Source organism: Protopterus annectens, chromosome 14.part0, assembly GCF_019279795.1.
Source record: "Protopterus annectens isolate FY-2018-M chromosome 14.part0, PAN1.0, whole genome shotgun sequence".
Lineage (NCBI taxonomy): Eukaryota > Metazoa > Chordata > Ceratodontiformes > Protopteridae > Protopterus > Protopterus annectens.
Window position 1 is genome coordinate 1,118,934,158 of NC_056748.1, and position 19,641 is coordinate 1,118,953,798.

The 19,641-nt window shown below is 37.9% G+C and overlaps 1 protein-coding gene across 2 annotated transcripts in view; it reads left to right on the plus strand.

Annotated features, from left to right (window-relative positions):
* CRTAC1 (cartilage acidic protein 1) overlaps positions 1-19,641 on the plus strand; it is a 2,772,383-nt gene that overhangs the window by 1,989,989 nt on the left and 762,753 nt on the right. The window lies entirely within an intron of this gene.

Genomic DNA, 19,641 nt, shown 5'->3' on the forward strand with positions numbered 1-19,641 from the left:
TACATAAATATTGCTTCACCTTTTCATTTTTACTTTGTAGAAATATCTTTGCTTATATAGCAGCTCTTTAATTCTTTCTTGATTTCTGTTGTATGTTTTCTCTGCTTGTATATAATAAACTGCATTGTTTCTTTGTAAAACATCTAACATATTTGTATGAATTTTGTTATAATCCTCTTTCTGGCTTTGCCATGTTTTAAATTCTCATTCTAAGTATATCATTTTATATTTCTGTTTTAACGTCATCCACTGTTCTGACCAGTTAATATACAATTCCCATATAGTCGCATGTTCTTTCTATAAATCTAATATAATGTATTTTCCTTTCTCATGACGTACCTTTTCATCTATCCTTTTGATTCATTTTCCTTTTATTTGTTCTGTATTTTCATCTATCTCATTCCAAATTACAAAGTTGTCTGAAAAATCTGTTTCCACTGCCTCTTCTTTTATTATAGTTATACTTGCAAATACCAAATAGTCAATCTTTGTTCTAATATTGCCTTTCCTGTAAGTTTATCTATTTATATTCTTGCAAACAAATCTCGCACATTTCATAATCGTCATTATTTACTTGTCTGTTCTAGCGTTTTGTCTTGTATTGCTAGTACTGAGGTTCGCCATCTGTTAATATCGCATCCGTGTTCAGCGTTATATAACTAGTTCCTGAAACAGTTCTCTCTCTCTCTCTCTATATATATATATATATATATATATATAGATATATATAAAACAGGAGTATAAAGTGATATAAGTGTATTAACTCCATGATCCCATCTGAAATCTAATACTGTTACTCTACCTAATCTGACTAAGGAGTGATTCAGTATTACCACTGCATTACTATATAAGATTGCTACACCTGAACAGGTTTCTTCTCCCAAATTTCATATTATATCTCCTTATCATACTGTTTTTGTTCTAATTCTTCACTTGTCAAACACCTCACATCTAATATTATAACATGAGCTTCACATTTATTACACCATTCAAGTACTCCAATTCTTCTTAGCAAACTCTAAGCTATTAACATTAACTGCTAAAAGTCTAAGATAATTTGACTCTTCTCCTTAGTGGAATAGTCTGTTACTTCCCAGTTCCCCCTTTGTTTTTGGAATACTCTGTTACTTCCCCTTTCCCACTTTGTTTTTCTTTTAAACTACTAGCTTGCAGTTTTCTTTTGTTCTCATTCATCCTCTTTCCAATACAGTTTCTTTTTTTTACCACTTTCCCTTTTATATCTTCATCACTGATTTGAGTCGCCTTCACATGTTCCTTCTCCTGTTTGTTTCCCTGTTATCTTTGTAATTAATGTAATGTTGAGCAACTCCGCTCAACTGACAAATTGCAGTTAGCTGTTACGAGATCCAACAGCCATGCTGGTGACTCCCTTTACTCTTCTTATGTGGCCAAAATCTGGAACTCCCTGCCTACATCCATATTCCTGACAACCTCCCTACCTACATTTAAAAAAGCTATCTACAACTACCTCAGCAGCAAATGGCTATGTCCCTGTTCAACTCCAGACTAATACCTGATCCATTCCAGTACTGTTGTAACTATTGTCCTAAACTAGAGTCCTGTCTGTTACCTGCATATAAATGTATACCACATCAGAGGTATGATGACATACATGTAACAGTGTTAGTATGAACAAGGTAAAACTGTTTATTGACTATTGTAAACTGTATCTGTCTGTAGTTTATACCTATAAGTGTCAATAACTAGATACCCTAATGGATCTAGATGAAATATGTACCCAAGTTTGTCTGTATGTTCTGTAAAATTGTCTCTTTGGAGCTTTTCTCCCCGGGCCTCCACTGAAAATGGACATGTATCCAGCTGGACTATCACAGTCAACAAATGTAAAATAAATAAAATAAATAAATTTGCTATATCTGCATTCTTTTTCTTTTGTTCTGTCTGTTGTCTGTCCTCCCTGCACATCATGCTCTATAATATCTTCGACTATTTTTACCTCTTAGTTGTTTTTTTTACAGTCCACCCACAAATGCCAAATTTGAAAAGTTATAAACATAATATTAAATTTTTTGCAATATGACCAAATTCCCTACTTAACATTTTTCATTTCACAATTCCTTATAAAATGTTCCTCTTTTCCACAAAAATGTTTTTAGTTGTCCGCAGTACATTTCACCTTCAGTATTGTTCATACTTCGAATAAGTACAATTTTATCATTTTCCAACTTTAATACAACATTGCAGCTCCATTCCCAAGTCATAACCCTCTATTGTCAAAAACATTTTAAATGTTTTTGACTTGTTTACAAAAATTCTGCAGTAAATAGTTTCTTTACAGTCTTTTTCTGTCTCCCTTCTGAATTGTCTTAATAACATACTCATTCCAAGGATGAATATCTTTTTTTTATTCACCCAAAAAAGTCTTTAATCCTGATACAGTTTCAATAAAAATGTCACAGTATGTTTCTTTTTTAATCAGTATAAAGGATCTTACCTCTTGTACCTTGATACCTAAAGGCACTATTACTGTGTCCCAGATTTCTCTCTCCATCCGTTTTTATCTCCTTTGTTTTATATTTGTATAATGTACTTTTTTGTCTGTGACTTTCATCCTTCTCATTTCCCTTCTTTTTGACATCCAAGTGCTTCTACGAATGTCTTATTTTTCATATCCCTCACTTCTTCTCTCTAGATTGTCTCCATAATATATCCAGACAAGAAGTATTTTCTACATCTGGTTCACTCTGCTGTGCCATGTCAAATCATCCTACAACCCTCCCAATTCAAGGGTTATAACAATATCCTTATTATTTTGTATGTCTACAGCAAACACATTTTGCTGAAATTCTATCTCTGAGTCCTGTGAAGGTTTGATTACCCTCATATTGCCATATTCTACTCCTCGATTAACAGGTTTAGCCTTTTCTTTCTCTGATACAGACGTCCCAACTGCCTTCAACATGAAATCACTCTGCCTATCACTTTTCATTTTTCCGTTCCCCTCTATGCAGCGACCTTTGCTATAACTTCTGATCTACTGTATGGATGTGGGTGATAACATTTTCCATTTCCAAGATGGCAAAAGGGAACGAAACTGAATGCTTGATGATGTAATTTGTAACTGAAACAATACACAGACACGTTAGCTATGCATTACTACAGTTACTGATGGTATTCTTTGAATAGAGTCATGCAAAGCAATGCAATTGTGGTGGTAACTGCCAAAGAACAGTTTCTTCTAGATCAAACTTCAGAGGCTTTATTGCATTATTTCATCACAAAATTATATTGATGCATTTTCTACTTTGTATAATCTCGACTCTGCTTCACCAGTAGTGTTCTTGCACAGGCATACAAGCCATCATAAAAATTTATTTTGTTTCTGTATAATAATACAGATGATAAAAATTGCAAAATAAATTTGATTTCTTGTAAGTTAAGGATATGTGGTTATCATTAATGTTTTTCAATATTTTTGCTAATAGTATTAAACACGTATAATAAACTACACTTATTTCATAATAGAACTACAGAATATGTGACATTTTTGACACTGTTGGCACTGAATTTTGAAAAAATGAACACCAAAATGACCAAATTTGTTTTTACCTTCAACAGAAAATATGCTAACCCATGTTTTGAGACTCCTTAAGTGGAACAACATAATATAGTACATTGAATAATTTATAATCATAAAGCATGTTATCATGCTATAAAGAACAGTATAATGACATAATCCAAACTCCTCAATGGTCATATTAATTTTGTTTTATTTATCATCTGCAACAGAGCAGCAACTAATTCTTTCCCCTCCCATTCCTTCTATGGCTGTGTGAAGCAAATACAGAGGAAAGGAGAAATGACTGAAAATTCATTTCCATAAGTCAATTTATAGTGTTCTGGTCCCAAGGCCTCCATGAAAAGCTGCTATTTGAATTTATTATGAAACAGAAATGCTTTTATCTGAACATTTTGCTACAATTAAAAATCTCTCCATTCAATAATAGTCTAAGCTCCTTGCTCCTTATAACCCAATGTGCTAAAATCAGTTTTCCTGTGTAATGTTCATAATGTCTATAAAGCAATGAGTGGAGGTTTGCTTTTGTGTGTCTTCCTTCATAAAAAATGTTTCTTTGTAAACTCTCTTTGGCATGATTCAAATCTTTTAGCTTTACATACAAATTGATGTATTATACTTTAACATGGGCCTGACGAAGAATCTTATAGACTGCTAAGATTACAGAGATCTGTTTCAGAGGCATTCTTTAACAAGCCCTATTTGATTAAGGGCCTTGGTAATGTTTAAGTCTTGAAAAATGATATTTATTTTATTTATTGCATTTGTGTACTGGGAAAGTCCACTGGGACTAAAAGAGTCCATTTTCACTGGAGACCCGGGGAGAAAAGCTGCAATGTGAACAGAGATACAGAAAATATTAAACATTAATTAGTACAAACGTAGATACAGTGTTACACACAGTGATCCCAGTAATATATACAGAATATGAAAAAGCAAAATTTTGTTGGTTGCCAGATGAATCCAATCAGAGACGTATAAACAGGGATATATTAATCAGCATTATTGTATCTGTAACCACAAGTGATAAAAAATAATTATGGAGAAAATATCACGAGACAGCAACAAGAATAAGAGTTTAGTTCTTGTATAAGGAGGAGGTTAGGTTATAGAGCAGGTACAGAGCCAGGAAGGGTTGTTATAGAGCAGGTACAGAGCCAGGAAGGGTTGTTATAGAGCAGGTACAGAGCAAGGAAGGGTTGTTATAGAGCAGGTACATAGCCAGGAAGGGTTGTTATAGAGCAGGTACATAGCCAGGAAGGGTTGTTAGAGCAGGTACAGAGCCAGGAAGGGTTGTTCTAGAGCAGGTACAGAGCCAGGAAGGGTTGTTCTAGAGCAGGTACAGAGCCAGGAAGGGTTGTTCTAGAGCAGGTACAGAGCCAGGAAGGGTTGTTGTAGAGCAGGTACAGAGCCAGGAAGGGTTGTTATAGAGCAGGTACAGAGCCAGGAAGGGTTGTTGTAGAGCAGGTACAGAGCCAGGAAGGGTTGCTATTGAGCAGGTTCATAGCCAGGAAGGGTTGTTATAGAGCAGGTACAGAGACGGGCCAGGTTGTTAGAGAGCAAGGACATAACCAGGAATGGTTGTTATAGAGCAGGTACATAGCCAAAACGGGTTGTTATAGAGCAGATACATAGCCAAGAAGGGTTGTTATAGAGCAGGTACAGAGCCAGGAATGGTTGTTATAGAGCAGGTACATAGCCCGAGAGGGTTGTTATAGAGCAGGTGCATAGCCAGGAAGGGTTGTTATAGAGCAGGTACAGTGCCAGGAAGGGTTGTTATAGAGCAGGTACAGTGCCAGGAAGGGTTGTTATAGAGCAGGTACATAGCCAGGATGGGTTGTTATAGAGCAGGTAAATAGCCAGGACAGGTTGTTATAGAGAAGATACATAGCCAGGAAGGGTTGTTAAAGAGCAGGTACATAGCCAGGAAGGGTTATTATAGAGCAGGTACAGAGCCAGGACGGGTTGATATAGAGCAGGTACACAGCCAGCAAGGGTGGTTATAAAGCCGATACAGAGCCAGAATGGATTGTTATAGAACAGGTACAGAGACAGGATGGGTTGTTAGCAGATACAGAGCCAAGATGGGTTGTTATAAAGCAGGTACATAGCCAGAACAGGTTGTTATAGAGCAGTTACATAGCCAGGACAGGTTGTTATAGAATAGGTACAGAGCCAGGAAGGGTTGTTCTAGAACAGGTACATAGCCAGGAATGTTTGTTATAGAGCAGGTACATAGCCAGGAAGGGTTGTTATGGAGCAGGTACATAGCCAGGAAGGGTTGTTATGGAGCAGGTACATAGCCAGGAAGGGTTGTTATAGAGCAGGTACATAGCCAGGAAGGGTTGTTATAGAGCAGGTACATAGCCAGGAAGGGTTGTTATAGAGCAGGTACAGAGCCAGGAAGGGTTGTTATAGAGCAGGTACAGAGCCAGGAATGGTTGTTATAGAGCAGGTACATAGCCAGGAAGGGTTGTTATAGAGCAGGTACATAGCCAGGAATGTTTGTTATGGAGCAGGTACATATCCAGAAAGGGTTGTTATAGAGCAGGTACAGAGCCAGGAACAGGTGAGATGATTTTTTCAGTATTTGTTTGAAGGTGGTGGGTGCAGCCTATGTTTCGTGTAGAAGGGGGAAGTGTTTGTTTATCATTATGCTCAGGAACTTCTAGTCAGAGGCTCTACAACTGGCAGATTCTATTGGTAAATATTTCATTTGATTATATTTTTCCAAAGTACATTGCTTTACATGTATTTGTAGTAAAAGAAATATCACTTTCTGATGACCATTTAGCAATTTTAGTCAGATACTGTTTATCTTCGTAACCCTTACTACTACCTAAAATACAGCCTTTCTTGCATTAATATGCACAGTTATTCATCCAAATTTAACGGTTTCTTGGAGGAGAGGAAACAAAGATTTAATAATGTCTACCCAGGACTGAGTCCTGTAGCACATCCATATATGCATTAATTACTTTTGATTAACAAAGGTGATAGACATTGTTTTTAGTATGTAGCAAACACTCCATTATCAATCATCCAGAACTCCATGACATGCAGCCGAACATCAACTTTTGCAAGCCAATCAGCATCTTAGCTACATTGATTTTGCAATCTGAAATCTGTTTTGCTAAAGCTTACCTGTTTTCTACTGGAGGAGCTCTTCCAGTTTCCACTTTATAGAGTCATTAGATTATAGGATGTAGAGGATAATTTGGTCCAGTGGCCAATATATACCTTGTTAAACAACCTTTATGAGGCCCGTAAGTCCTGGTGTAAATTAGAGGGTACCCATCCAATCATCTGATCCATTCTTAAAGGCAGATATTTATTTTATTTAGTTTATTTTGCATTTGTTGACTGGGAAATTTCGAATGGATACATGTCCATTTTCAGCAGAGGCCCAGGGAGAAAAGCTCCATCTCATATATGAATAACTTAGTTCAGTATATCTTGGTATAGAATGCTAACTAGATAACATATAAAATATTGTAATAAAAGCTCCAATCATACAGATAATAAGCAGGGTAGTCATAACTTTGTGTATAATACATAGGTAACAGATAATTCTTATAGGCATTAAAAGACTAACAAGGTTATAGGGCATTAGGAAAAGTCATAGCTAGTCCAGTAAAAGGGAAAGTTATGGAAAAGTGAGAATTAGTGTAGGATATCCCCTGATTAATTTTGACCTAGTAATAGATGTATGGTAGTGTATAAGTAGGGTAAAAAAAGATAAGAAATATATGAGCAAGGAGGATGGGTGGAAGGGTAGAAATAGAAAGCATAGTGAGCTGAAAAGTCATGTGTTACATATATTCCTCTTAGAGAGAGGAGAGAGAAGTTCTTGACTGAGTAGTTAAGAGAGTTAGTCAAGGTTGGTACATGGACATCGCCAGTGTGCCATGAGATGCTGTTTGAGGCTTTGTTTAAACAGAGAGTGTGAGGTTATTTGTGTGAGGTCAGCTGGAAATGAGTTCCAGACTTTGCCTACAAAGTTAGAAAATAGGGAGTCACTGGCTGAGTTATTAGCTTTGTGTGTTTGAACAAGCAGTTTGTTTGAAGAGTGAAGTAGCCTGGGGTTACAATAGGTGTTGATGAGATTTTTTAAACCAGGGTTGTTTTCAGGGTGGTTGAGGACATTATGCATTACTATAAGTTGATTATAATGAAGTGAACTGGGAAGTTCTAGCCACCTAGAAATTTGAGGTTTTGGCAATGATGTCCCCGTTGTTTAGATCCTGTGGCAAATCTGCCGATATGGTTATAACAGCTTGAGAGTTTACCAAGTACTGATTTATTCATGTTAATTAGGATAGGTGAGGCATACAGGAGGGTAGAGAGTAGGTGTTTGCGGGAAATTTCAGACATAGCTAATGGGGTAAGGAAAGGTTTATTGCTATATAGACAACCAAGTTTTTTGTAATTGTTTTGATAGTTTGATTAGCATGCATATCAAATTTGAGGTGGTTATCAACTATTACCCCTAAGAGTTTTGTATGGGTATCTGGTGAAATAATGGTACCATTGTTGGTAGTTATTGTAAAGGGGAAATGAGTGGACATACAGGTGGGGAGTTGGTTTTATTAGGGTTCAAAATCAGACAGTTATTATAGAGCCAGTTTTCTACTATGTTGAATGTTTGTTGGGTTAAGGACAGAAGATCTGCTGGTGAGGAGGCAGAGCAGATCAGAGTAGAATTGTCCGTATATTGAATACAAGTTGCATCTGAATGAAGGTTACTGATAAAGATAGAGAATAAAAGGAGTCCGAGAATCGAGCCTTGTAAGACTCCAAGAGAGAGACGTAGTAGAGTGCGTAGTTTGTCCTGCCATAGGACTGCTTGTTGCCTACCACTCAGGTAGGACTGGAACCACTGAATAGCATTGCTATCCAGTGATAAAGTGGACAGAGTATGGAGAAGTAGCTGGTGGTTAACCATATCAAAGGCTTTGGAGAGGTCAGAAAAAGGGCCAAGGATGGTGTGTTATGTCTGTTAAGGCTGATGGTATTGGTAAGGGAAAGGAGGGCAGACTTGGTGCTGTGATGTGGCCTAAAGCCATGTTGTGCGTCAGCCAAGAGATTGTTCTGAATGAGGAAGTGAAGAAGTTGTTTATGAATGCACTTTTCCATAATTTTAGCCAGGGGCGATGGGATGACTGTACATCTATAATTTGACATTTCTGTGGAACTGCCACCTTTGTGAAGTGGAATAACATGAGATGTTTTCCATATGGCAGGAACAGTTTTTTCAATAATGGTTCTGTTAATTAAGATGGAGACAGGGTATGCTATAACATCTGCAGCCTTTTGCTGGTATTCTGCAGCCTTTTGTAGGTATTCTGCATGGAAGAGGTCTGCAGATAGGGTGGTTGGCTTTAGCTTGTTAATAAGGGACCTAATGAGTGAGGTTAGAACTGGTTGGAAGCTAAAGGGGAGTTGAGTAGTAGATGTATTAATGAGGCTTGTTAGAGCCCGTGGGTGATAGTTGACTAGCAAGGGACTGGATAGTTTCAGTGGAAAAGTTATTAAAAGTGTTAGCAATCTCTTCTGGAGATTTTTCTGTGGTTGCAGAGGGGGTTGGAGTGGTTATTTTCCATGGATGGAGAAGGCTATTTATACCTGCCTAGAACTTTTGGGGTTTATTTTGGTGTTTTTCTTGAAGAATATGGTAGTAGTTTTTTTTGTCTAGCAGTATAGATTTTTTTGTGTAATTTCTAAGATGATATCTGAGCTGGTCTGAAGGGGCTTTTGTTGTTCTCCAGATGGTCCAGGCTTTATTTCTGGTTTTAATTTTTAATTTGGTATCGTTAGTGAGCCATGGAGCAATTCCTATTTTAGTTTGAATAGTGCAAGCAGGGGATGGGATTCAAGGGATGCTAAGGAATTTAGTATTAAAGTATTTGACAGCTTCATCTAGTGGCAGGTGTTTTAGATTCGACCAGTTGCATAGTTTGTTCATTTTGGAAGCTGATATGACAATTAAGAACAACAAAAATGTTAACCCTAAGAGTGGGCCAACAGGAGTTACTGGTATTGTTTTTAATAATATAGGTTAGTAGGTGATCCCTTAGGTCATCGGGGAGAGTCCCTGTTTTATATGCATTAGGATGGCTGTTGATAAGAATCCAGTCTAGTATGCTTTCTTTGTTGGAGGATTTACTAATCTCGGTGGGAGAGAATATAGTTTGTGTAACCCATGTAGATTAATATGGGTGGTAGGGGAAGTAGAGAAGCAAGTGTTCCAGTCTATATTGAAGTCGCCAAGGACAATGGTTTCTTGAGGGTTTCTGTTAGATAGCCAGTAAAGAAAATCTTCTGGGGTATTTGTATTGTTACCTGAAGGAATATAGACACGTACTATGTTTATTGTTTTGTTTTTATTAAGTTGCAGTTTGGTGATCAAAATGTATATGTTATTAAATGGGGGTGGTTGTATGGAATTGCTGGTGACATTGAGTATTTTTATAGAGTATTGCTACCCCTCCTCCCTTCCTACTAGTGCAGTCTAGTCTGAGTATATTGTACCCAGAAGGGAGAACCTTATCTTTGATAGTTGGTTTTAGCCATGTTTCTGAGAGACATATGTCAGGAGAATAGGTGGCTAAAAGGGCATGTAAGGTATGGACTTTATCATTTATGTTTCTGATATTTAAGTGGAGGGTCTGAAGTGATTTAGGAGGTTTATTAAGTGTCTGACAGGTAGTAGGATTGATAGTGAGAATTGTTGTTGCTAGGTGTTGATGGACCAGGACTTGGGTGGATATCACCAGCTCTTATTAGATTGAGGTCCAGACTTACTACAAGCTTTAGAAATTTCCATATTCATTTTTGGAATGGTTTAGTTCTAGTATTTTTGTACTGAATGGGTGATTGATTACAGGGGGTGCGGGAGTGTTTGTGAGGGGGAGCATTAAGTGATCTTCTGTACTAGCATTTATTAGGGAGGAGGTTTTGCATATTGGATAGTGGAAACCTAGGTATGCCTAGTTTTTATAGATGGTGAGGAGGTAGAACAATAATAGGGACAGTAGAGAAAATATAGGTATTTTATTTTGTAATACTGATAAAAGTAGACGAGACATTTTAGGGAGTATGTTTTTGTATAGTGTATTGTTGGATAGAAATTGGGTTAGATTGAAAAATGGGGGGAATCCTTTTGTGATGGGTAAGTTAATGAATGGCTGGATAGGTATAGGGGTGTGGCTTTAGGAGAATAAATTTAGTGGTACAGGGGGTGGGTGGAAATAGGGGGTCAGTGTGGGGCGTGTAGACAGCCTGAGTGTAGCAGGGCTAAATTAGAGCACAAACTTTCCAAACCCCAATGAATACACTGTAAGTATTTTAGTGAAAAATGCAGTTTATTCGATGTATTCACCATGCTTTCCTTATCCTAGATACTGTTTTTTCCTGTACTTTAGATTGTAAGCCAAATTATCCCTAGGAGTGCTGGTAAACCTATAGGGCTAGGAGGCTTGAAATGTAGAGGATGTCTATTTCAGAACAGGAAGATGACACTGGGAGAAGACCCTTTCCGCCCAATGAGTTTTGTTTTGCTGATGTAGGTTCAGATCGCTGATTCTAAAGTTAGCTGCCTGTTTGAAAAGAGATCGAGAATGACAGACTCTCTAATGGCATGGTAAGTTAGGAAAAAATCTCCATTAGAAGTGTATAAGACACAGAGTATAGGGCAATGTTTATAGTCCTTCCTGCTACCTAAGATATTGGAAGCCAGAGATTCTTTTGGTTAGGAGCCTCTGTGGTTGGTTGAGTTTGTGTGTGTGTGTGTGTGTGTGTGTCTGTGTGTGTGTGTGTATGTCTCTAGTAAGATGAAAGCCAAAGGGGGGACTGTATTCTATTATGAGTGTAGCCAGTACCAAATACAGCTTGAATTTGGAGGAGAGCTTCCCTGTGTCTGGCTTGGACACCCATGACTATAAGACCTTGGGTTGCATCTAAAACCATCTGTATAACTACAAAGCTTATATAAGTTTTTTTTTTTTTTGCACTTGCTCTAACTGTCTCGGTGCTATTTAACAGTTTTGTGCTGCATTTATTTGATTTGGCTGAATTTATTTGTTTGTATTGTTAAAGAAATGCAATACGTTTGTTACTGTACTGCTCTTAGAACTTTTAATAGTAGTCTGATATTGCCTAACCACCTTTGATTCTGCAAAAGCTGTTCTGAGTTTGCCAGAGTATCTCCAAGTTTACAAAGTTTATCTGTGATTGTAGAAGTTTGTGAACTTATTCCCAAGGATTCTGGATACTGCAGAAGTTCTGCCTTTTGTTATAAAACATTTGTTACTTCACTTGAGCTCAAAACAAGTTTGTTTTACATTAATAAGGTTTTTTCTGCATAGTGGTGGGAGCCAGAGGGTTGATCTAACTCATCCGAGTTAAAAACTGCTGGTGGAAGGCTTATTGTGTATTGATCTGTTTGGCCTGGGGACTTAACTGTGTTAGTCTTTTATCCTGCTGGTATAAAAGCCTTGCACAAACGGGGTTACCAGTGCCTTGTATATAAGCAAACCTCTCCAGTTTAAAATTCTCTTTAGGAAATGCTTTCCGTGGTCTCCCGTTGTTCACAGCTGCTCAGTGAGCTTCCAGTTTGCACAAAGTAGGTCATCTTATAGTATACTACTAAACACTCTCTCACTTAGCCCTTAAATTACTTTCCCCTACTACTTCCCATCAACTAAGGATCTGATGTAATGGATAGGCACTTCCCTGTCATCTCCATTTCTGGCCTGGTGGATGTTGGCATTCTGAGGCAGTGTAGTAACTGCCTTATGTTCACTGACACCCACTTAATTTTATAACAGACAAACCCAGTGAGTGAGAGGTGTAAATATACAAAGTTATTGGTGGTAAAACTCACATAAACACATTAAAAATGCAAACAGTATTGTCAACAATACACCCAAAACAGTCACTATCAACACTAAGGAACAAACACACAGATCCACATATGCGGAGGTAACTTGCATGTAATCTACCCAAACCTCCAAGACGTCCTAAAAGCATTGCTCAGTGGCCCTGCACACACTCAGAACAGACCACCTCACAAATCACACAACTCTGAAAATCATAGTAGCCCAGCTTCCAAGCCCTGAAGAAAACATACCACACAACCAAGCATTCTAGTTATTGTGGGCTCCATTGTAAGACATACTGATACCCCCTTACCAGCATAAACAACGAGAAAATCAGAGTGAGCTGTCTGTCTGAATCCAGGATCTGCCAGATCACGCATACACTTAGGTCTTTAAATCACAAGTACCCGTATGATTTGGTCATAGTCTGTTTGGACATAAATGATCTAAGAGGCACCTCACTGGACTGTGTGAATAGAGACATGATGGAGCTCTCTGAATGCGTCTCCCAGGTGGGCATGAATCTAGCCTTCAGTAGCATCCTGCCTTCACCAATGATGATGCCACAGTTTTCTGGTGTCACAACAAGGGCATCCAGTATCTGCCAGCCTGTGGAGACATGATCAACAAATCATGATGATTTGCCAGAGATGGTTTGCACTTGTCTCTAATTGACTTCCAGATGCTGTCAAGAAACTCCACCTATCTCACAGTGCCCTTTTTAGGCTGTGCCAAGTTGTTAAACCCTCCAACATACGAAAAATCTCAACTACATAAAAAAAAAAAAAAACCTGCACTGATGGCTGTCTTCACTGTGTTCCATGGTATATCCAATGCTGTGGACATTTTTTTATACCCTTCTCCTGACTGATACCTTTCAACAATGAGATCCCTTTAATGATTTGTAAGCTCTCAGTGAACCATGGCTATTGCTGTAGCAGGCAACTGAGTAAATGTCAGGAAAATCCTACTAGGACAGCTGAACTTTATTTGGGGTTAATCAGAGTCTCTCTAATTGATGGCAGGTATGTAACCAAGAAGACTGAATGTTCTAATTAAATCAAAAGGTGCTTCAACAAAGAATTAGTTTAAGGGTGTGCACACTTAATGCAACCAGCTTATTGTACATTTTTTATTTTTTCCCCTAACAGATTTGTTTTTCAACTGAATTGTATAGGTTATAGGTCACATTTAAAGGTGGGAAAAGTTTTGAAATGATTTATTATTGTCTCTTTTTTATATCACAAAATACTTGGCATTTAAATAGGGGTGTGTACACTTTTATATCCACTGTAAATCAGTTTTATCGGGTAGACATTTCACATATTCACCTCCAGCTCTTTAATTAGATTTCAGAATATAAATCATGTTCATTAGTATGTTAACATGGGGCTAAGACTAATTTCCATTGATTTGGTTTATTTTGATTGCAGTTCATGGAAAACCTGGGGAAGAACATTTAATCCAGTCTGTTGCAATGCACCTTTAATGTTTTCTGAAGTGTGATATTGGACTTAGAAACATGGCATCCTGACAGTAATTAGAAATGTTGTGATAATTCTGCATATATAAATTTCTGTCGTGAATATTGGACTCATGTAAACAGCTCTAGCTACCATTATCTCTGGAAAGGAATTACCGTCTAATACATAGACAAGTCTGACTGTGTTCCAAAACCAAGAATAAGCTTCTTATAGTGATTTTTATTCATAAATATAGCAGACGTGATTATGATTGTGTCATCAAATCATAATCAAGGTGTTGAAATGTAGACAAGGAGTTGGTTCTCAAGGTAAATTTCTTGTATCCATTTCTTGAATCCTTTAACAAATGATAATTGATCAACCAATTACAATTCTTTGAACTACATAAAGTTTCAGCTGTCTTGATGTACTACAAGTTAAAGAAACATTTTTGAATTTGAAGTGTCTTAACAGCTTTAAACTCTATAGCATACCATACTGACACACAAATGGCCACCCGAGCCAAGGTACATCCCTTGTTAATCATTAGTTGTGAAAAGTATTCAACACTTTGTTCTTCAAGAGTTTTCTAAATGGTTGTGTAGAACTTGTTACCATTTTTAAAGCTAGCAGTAGGTATGTTCATTTCTGTACTGGCTAAGTTATGTATATTATAACTGGATTCATGCATGTTAGCCTTGTTATTAGCTACATTGTGCTGTAATGCAGATGTCGGCCACCAGAGAATTTAATCAGAGTCTACAGAAGCTTTAAAAGCTGTATCATAATTCTTATTGTCACAAAAGAAAAAAGTGTCAGAGCAAAAACGTGAGGCAGCTTTTAAAACGGCTCGTAATAAGAGGTTCATATTGCTTCTGGACACTATGGGGAAATGCCGCATATGTAACAACTTCAAACGTTGTCAGATATTTTGTATTTCTACATGTCTTCAACTTTTAGCTTATCAGGGCAACTAAAAATTCGTCAAGCACTACAAAGACATATGATAGGAGTCATTAACCTTAAAAAACTTGTTAATGTGTTATCAAACTAGATGTAAGACATTCAGTTCTTGCTCTTCACTTTCGGTGTGAATTTCTAGAGCTCATTTTTTGACTCATTAACTTTATTATGATTAACGATGTGATTATAACCCACTATCTTATGCTCTCTACAAGTCTAAAGTAACAGTGATCAGGAAGGGACGATGTTACACTTCCAGATGAGGAAGCAGACTGACTACATTTCAGAAGTGCCGATATATTAGACTGTCATATGGAAGCCGCCTGATTTTTTTAACTTTTATTTTCTGTTCTTAAGCCAAAATAACCAACCATCAACAATAACCATCAATAATTAACCCTAAAGAAATATACCTTAGAAGTACAATAATCCTCCTTTAGTTCCACGGTGACTAATAGAGAAGAAACAGAGCAAAAATCATAATAGAAGGAAAGAGTATTAAACATTTTATTTATTTTATTTATTTTACATTTGTTTACCGGGATAATCTGACTGGACGCAAGTCCATTTACAGTGGACACCTGGGGAGAAAAGCTCCATAGTAAGATTAACAAACAATAGTACAAGCTAGCATATATCAACAATAAGTGAGGAAAATTACAGATATGAAAAGTTTCATAAACTTCAGTCTATGCTACAAGCATATATCAGCAATATGTAGGAAAAATACATTGATAGAAAGTCATATACAATCAAACCTCTATTGGAAATCTGTGAGGTGGGGTATGAGGAAGACATATGACATGGGCAAGAGTGGCATGATACCCACATAGGAAATCAACAGTTTAATAGTTAACTGCAGCATATTTACATTAGAAATGGTGGGAAGGGGGCGAGTCAAGAGAGTTGAGACTATTAAATTCATGTAATACATAAACATAGCCATGTATTCGTTAGATGTGATTTTAGTGCATTTTTAAAATGTGTTATGGTGGGGGCAGTAGTCAGAGAAGCGGGGAGGTTGTTCCAGGATTGAGCTATGGAGTGGGAAAATAGAGCTTTCCCCTGCATTTTTAGCCTTAAAAATCCAGAGGAGCAATTTGTCAGTGGAGTGGAGAGGGCGATTTGTTCTGTAGAGAGAGAGTAACAGATTTAGTGCTGGGGTTTTATCAGGGTATTTGACTATCTTATAGACAATGACTAACTGCTGGTAATTAAGTAACTGGGGACGTTCTAAGCATTGTAGTTTCCTCAGAGATTGACAGTGATTGGTTCTGAAGGTGGAGTTATTAGCAAACTTTGCAATTTTATTCTAACACGATTCTAGTTTGGCAAAATCAGGTTTCCTGATTTGGATAAGAATAGGTGCAGCATACATTAGAGTGGGCAATAAATGGGTTTGGGCTAGGGATATCCATGCCTTTTCTAAGAGGAATTGTTTATGCCTATACAGGATACCCATTTTTTTATGGACCTTTTTATTGTCTGTGAGATATGAACAACAAAAATGTTTTTGTCGATTTCAGCACCAAGGAGCTTGGTGTGATCAGAGGAAGATATGATGGTGCCATTTTTGGATGAGATCGTAAAGGATAGAGGGGCAGATATAGATTTGTTGGGGGTCAAAAGTAGCAGTTTTGTCTTGGGGTTTAGGAATAGTTGGATATCTGTACTCCATTTTTTTTACAGAACTAAAGGATTCTTGAGTGAGTTTTAGGGTGGAAAGGGATGGAGCAGAGCAGATGAGAGCTGAATCAGCATTCTGTATAAGTGAAACATGCTGGGTAGAGGTGTGTAGATTGTTTGTAAACATGGAGAACAGAAGTAGTCCTAATATTGAGCGTTGAGGTACACCTATTGTAGTTGGGAGTGAAGGAGATTGTGCCTTGCCATTGGACTAATTGCTGTCTGTGTGACAGCTTTTAAACCAGTCCATAGTAGAGGGGGCAAAGGATAGGGAGGCCAGGGAGTCTAGTAGTTTGGAGTGTGAGACCATGTCAGATGCTTTGGATAGATCTAAAAATATAGCAGGTACAAAGTTATTGTTATTTATGTGTAGGTTGACCAGTTTGGTGAATAAGAGAAGAGCAGTTGTGCTGTGATTTTCCCAGAAGCCATGTTGTGTGGAGAGAAGATCGTGTGTGTTAAGGAATTTCTAAACTTGACAGTGAACACATTTCCCAAGCTGTTTAGTTTATGGGGGAGTAGAATGGTAATAGGGCAGTAATTTGAGAAATCATAAGAATTGCCTCCTTTATGAAACGGAATAATATATGAAACTTTCCAGAGTTGAGGGATGTAGGCTTCTTGTATGGAGCGGTTGATGAGGATTGAACCTGAGTAAGATGAAGATTCAGCAGCAATTTTTAGGAAGTTGACAGGTAGACTGTCAGCTGCAAGGGTGGCTGGTCTCAGTTTGTGGAGGAGTTTAATTGTGGAAGTGCGAACAGGTGAAAGAATAAAGGAGGGGATGTTATCGGAGCTTTTGGTAGACGCATGTGTATGGTTGTTATTGGATAGTTGGGAGGATGACGTTAGGATGGATTCTGTGAAATACTGATTAAATTGGAATGCTATATCGTGGGTATTGTTGTTGGAGGAGGGGGCTGGAGTGGTAGTTTTTTCCTGGTTTTAGAAGTGAGTTGATAGCATGACAAAACTTTTATGGAACATAGGATAAAGAAATAGGAAAAACAATTCTCCTTGGTTTGTCTTTCTGTGACACAAGTTGTGCATCACCTAGACATTTAATGGAGGCCACATAATATTCAGAGAGGCATGTTCCACCTTTGTGAAACTACATCTGCCTGGTATATAGATGTTGATTGCATTATACAAGCCCCTAGTAAAAGACTGCTATTTTAACTGCCATCAGTCTTTTGCTCCATTGGTCTCTGGCACTTAGAGCTGAGGATTACGTTTATGAGCTGTTACCCAGCTGCTTCCTGTAGTCCAGGGTTTGATTCTCTCAGCAACAACTTGCCTGCTGTGATAAGTTACTTAACTAGACAGTGCTCTTTGGCGAACGGGAAATTGGGTTTGGTTCCTCAATGGCCTCCCGGACTGTATGCCTATGAACTGGTAAGTTATTTGTCGCAGGCTGTTTAATTTCATCTGCATGTTTTATTAGTACTCATTTTTTGCTGCAAATGTTTTTTTTTAATAATTCCTTTAATTGCTCATAGCTGTGTATTTTGTACTATTAATTGAGTTTATATCCCTTCACGTATACCTTTCTTACAAAACTGCAACCACTACCAATGAACACTGCGAAGTTGGTGGTTATGGTAATTTATTCAGTGGTGTGTTGCACTTTTGGAAGATTTACCTGTTTTTCTGCACTTTATCTTCCTTTCATAGCTTTTATATTGGATATTTTCTTCTCTTGTACCATTGTACTGTCAGATCTGAACCTGAAATTGATCCTTTTCAGACAGTGTTCTTCTATGATAATAGAGACAAACGGATAAATATCTTGGCTGATATATATTGAGAGTGTGAGAAGCTGCCAAAAAAATTCTAAAATAGGGTGTTACATTAAATGGAAATGAGTTACATTTATATTGCTAGATGATGTCCTGTAGAGGATGCATCTGATTTCCTCTGTAAACTTATCTGTAAATTTCAGGAAGGTGCATGTTTCAGATGCTTATTCTTTTGAGTAATTATATGGAAATCAGACTTCCCAAATCCAAAAATTCCCCTAGTTTCAATGGTAACAAGAAAAAAAAACAGCCAAGCTAGAGTTTGCACTGTCTGATTCCTTGAAAACTCTTGTAAAAGAGATTATGGGATATATGCAAATGACCCCTTAAGGACACTAGGTGTTTCAGCTGTATAGTGATGTTGAATGTCCGTGACTTATTTCTTTTCAAGTTGATTAATTGACGACCTGGCCAAGGCATTTGACACAATACCCCATTCAGGCATTCTTAAACATGAGGTTATGTACAAATCTGTGCACCTGGTGTTTAGCCAACTGGTTCACAGACAGGACCCTTGAAGTTAGAAGTGGGGAATCCACCTCTACAAAGAGGTCAGTCACAAGTAGAGTACCTCTGGGATCAGTCATTGGACCGCTCCTATTTGGCATTTACTTCTCAGAAGTCAAGACCAATGTCAATGGTCTCTGGCTGACTAAATTTGCAGATGATTACAAATTAGGAGCTGTCATTGAATCTCACACTGACACAAATGTTCTCCAGGAGGGTCTGACAGACAACTGGCGTCAGAGTCGTGGACTAAAACTAAATGCCAAGAAATGCTTTAAGTGTAAGCTTGGGCCTGGAAGATGAACCATTTACAGGCTGCCTGTGTCCATTAGAAACATAAGTGCCAAACCAGGGATGAACTTCATGTTCCCCAACCCGGATGTCCAAGTTACATTTGAATTGGTTTAGTGAGGAACTCTTCATATGGATGAGCAGCATATTCTCCAGAGAGGGGGTAGTCTCTGGGATGCATATCCGTCTCTCCAGCATGTCCTAATTGTATCACATGCAAGGTTGAAGTATTTAGAACAGGTAATTCTGCTGCTGTTTCCTTTGTGGATATGCAGGAGGTCCATCAGAGTGGGTTCTGATAATGCCTTGTATGCCAGGCTTAGATCTACCCTCAACAGCCTGTAGGAGACAGAATACAGGGATAGGGCCTTGAGGCAGTCTGCATAGGCATGTTACTTATGCCCTGTATTCTTTTAGTGAGGAATGTCTGTGGATGTTCCAATTGTTGGATATGCCTGGTTAGGTACATAGCAAAGGGGGCAAAATGCTCAGTG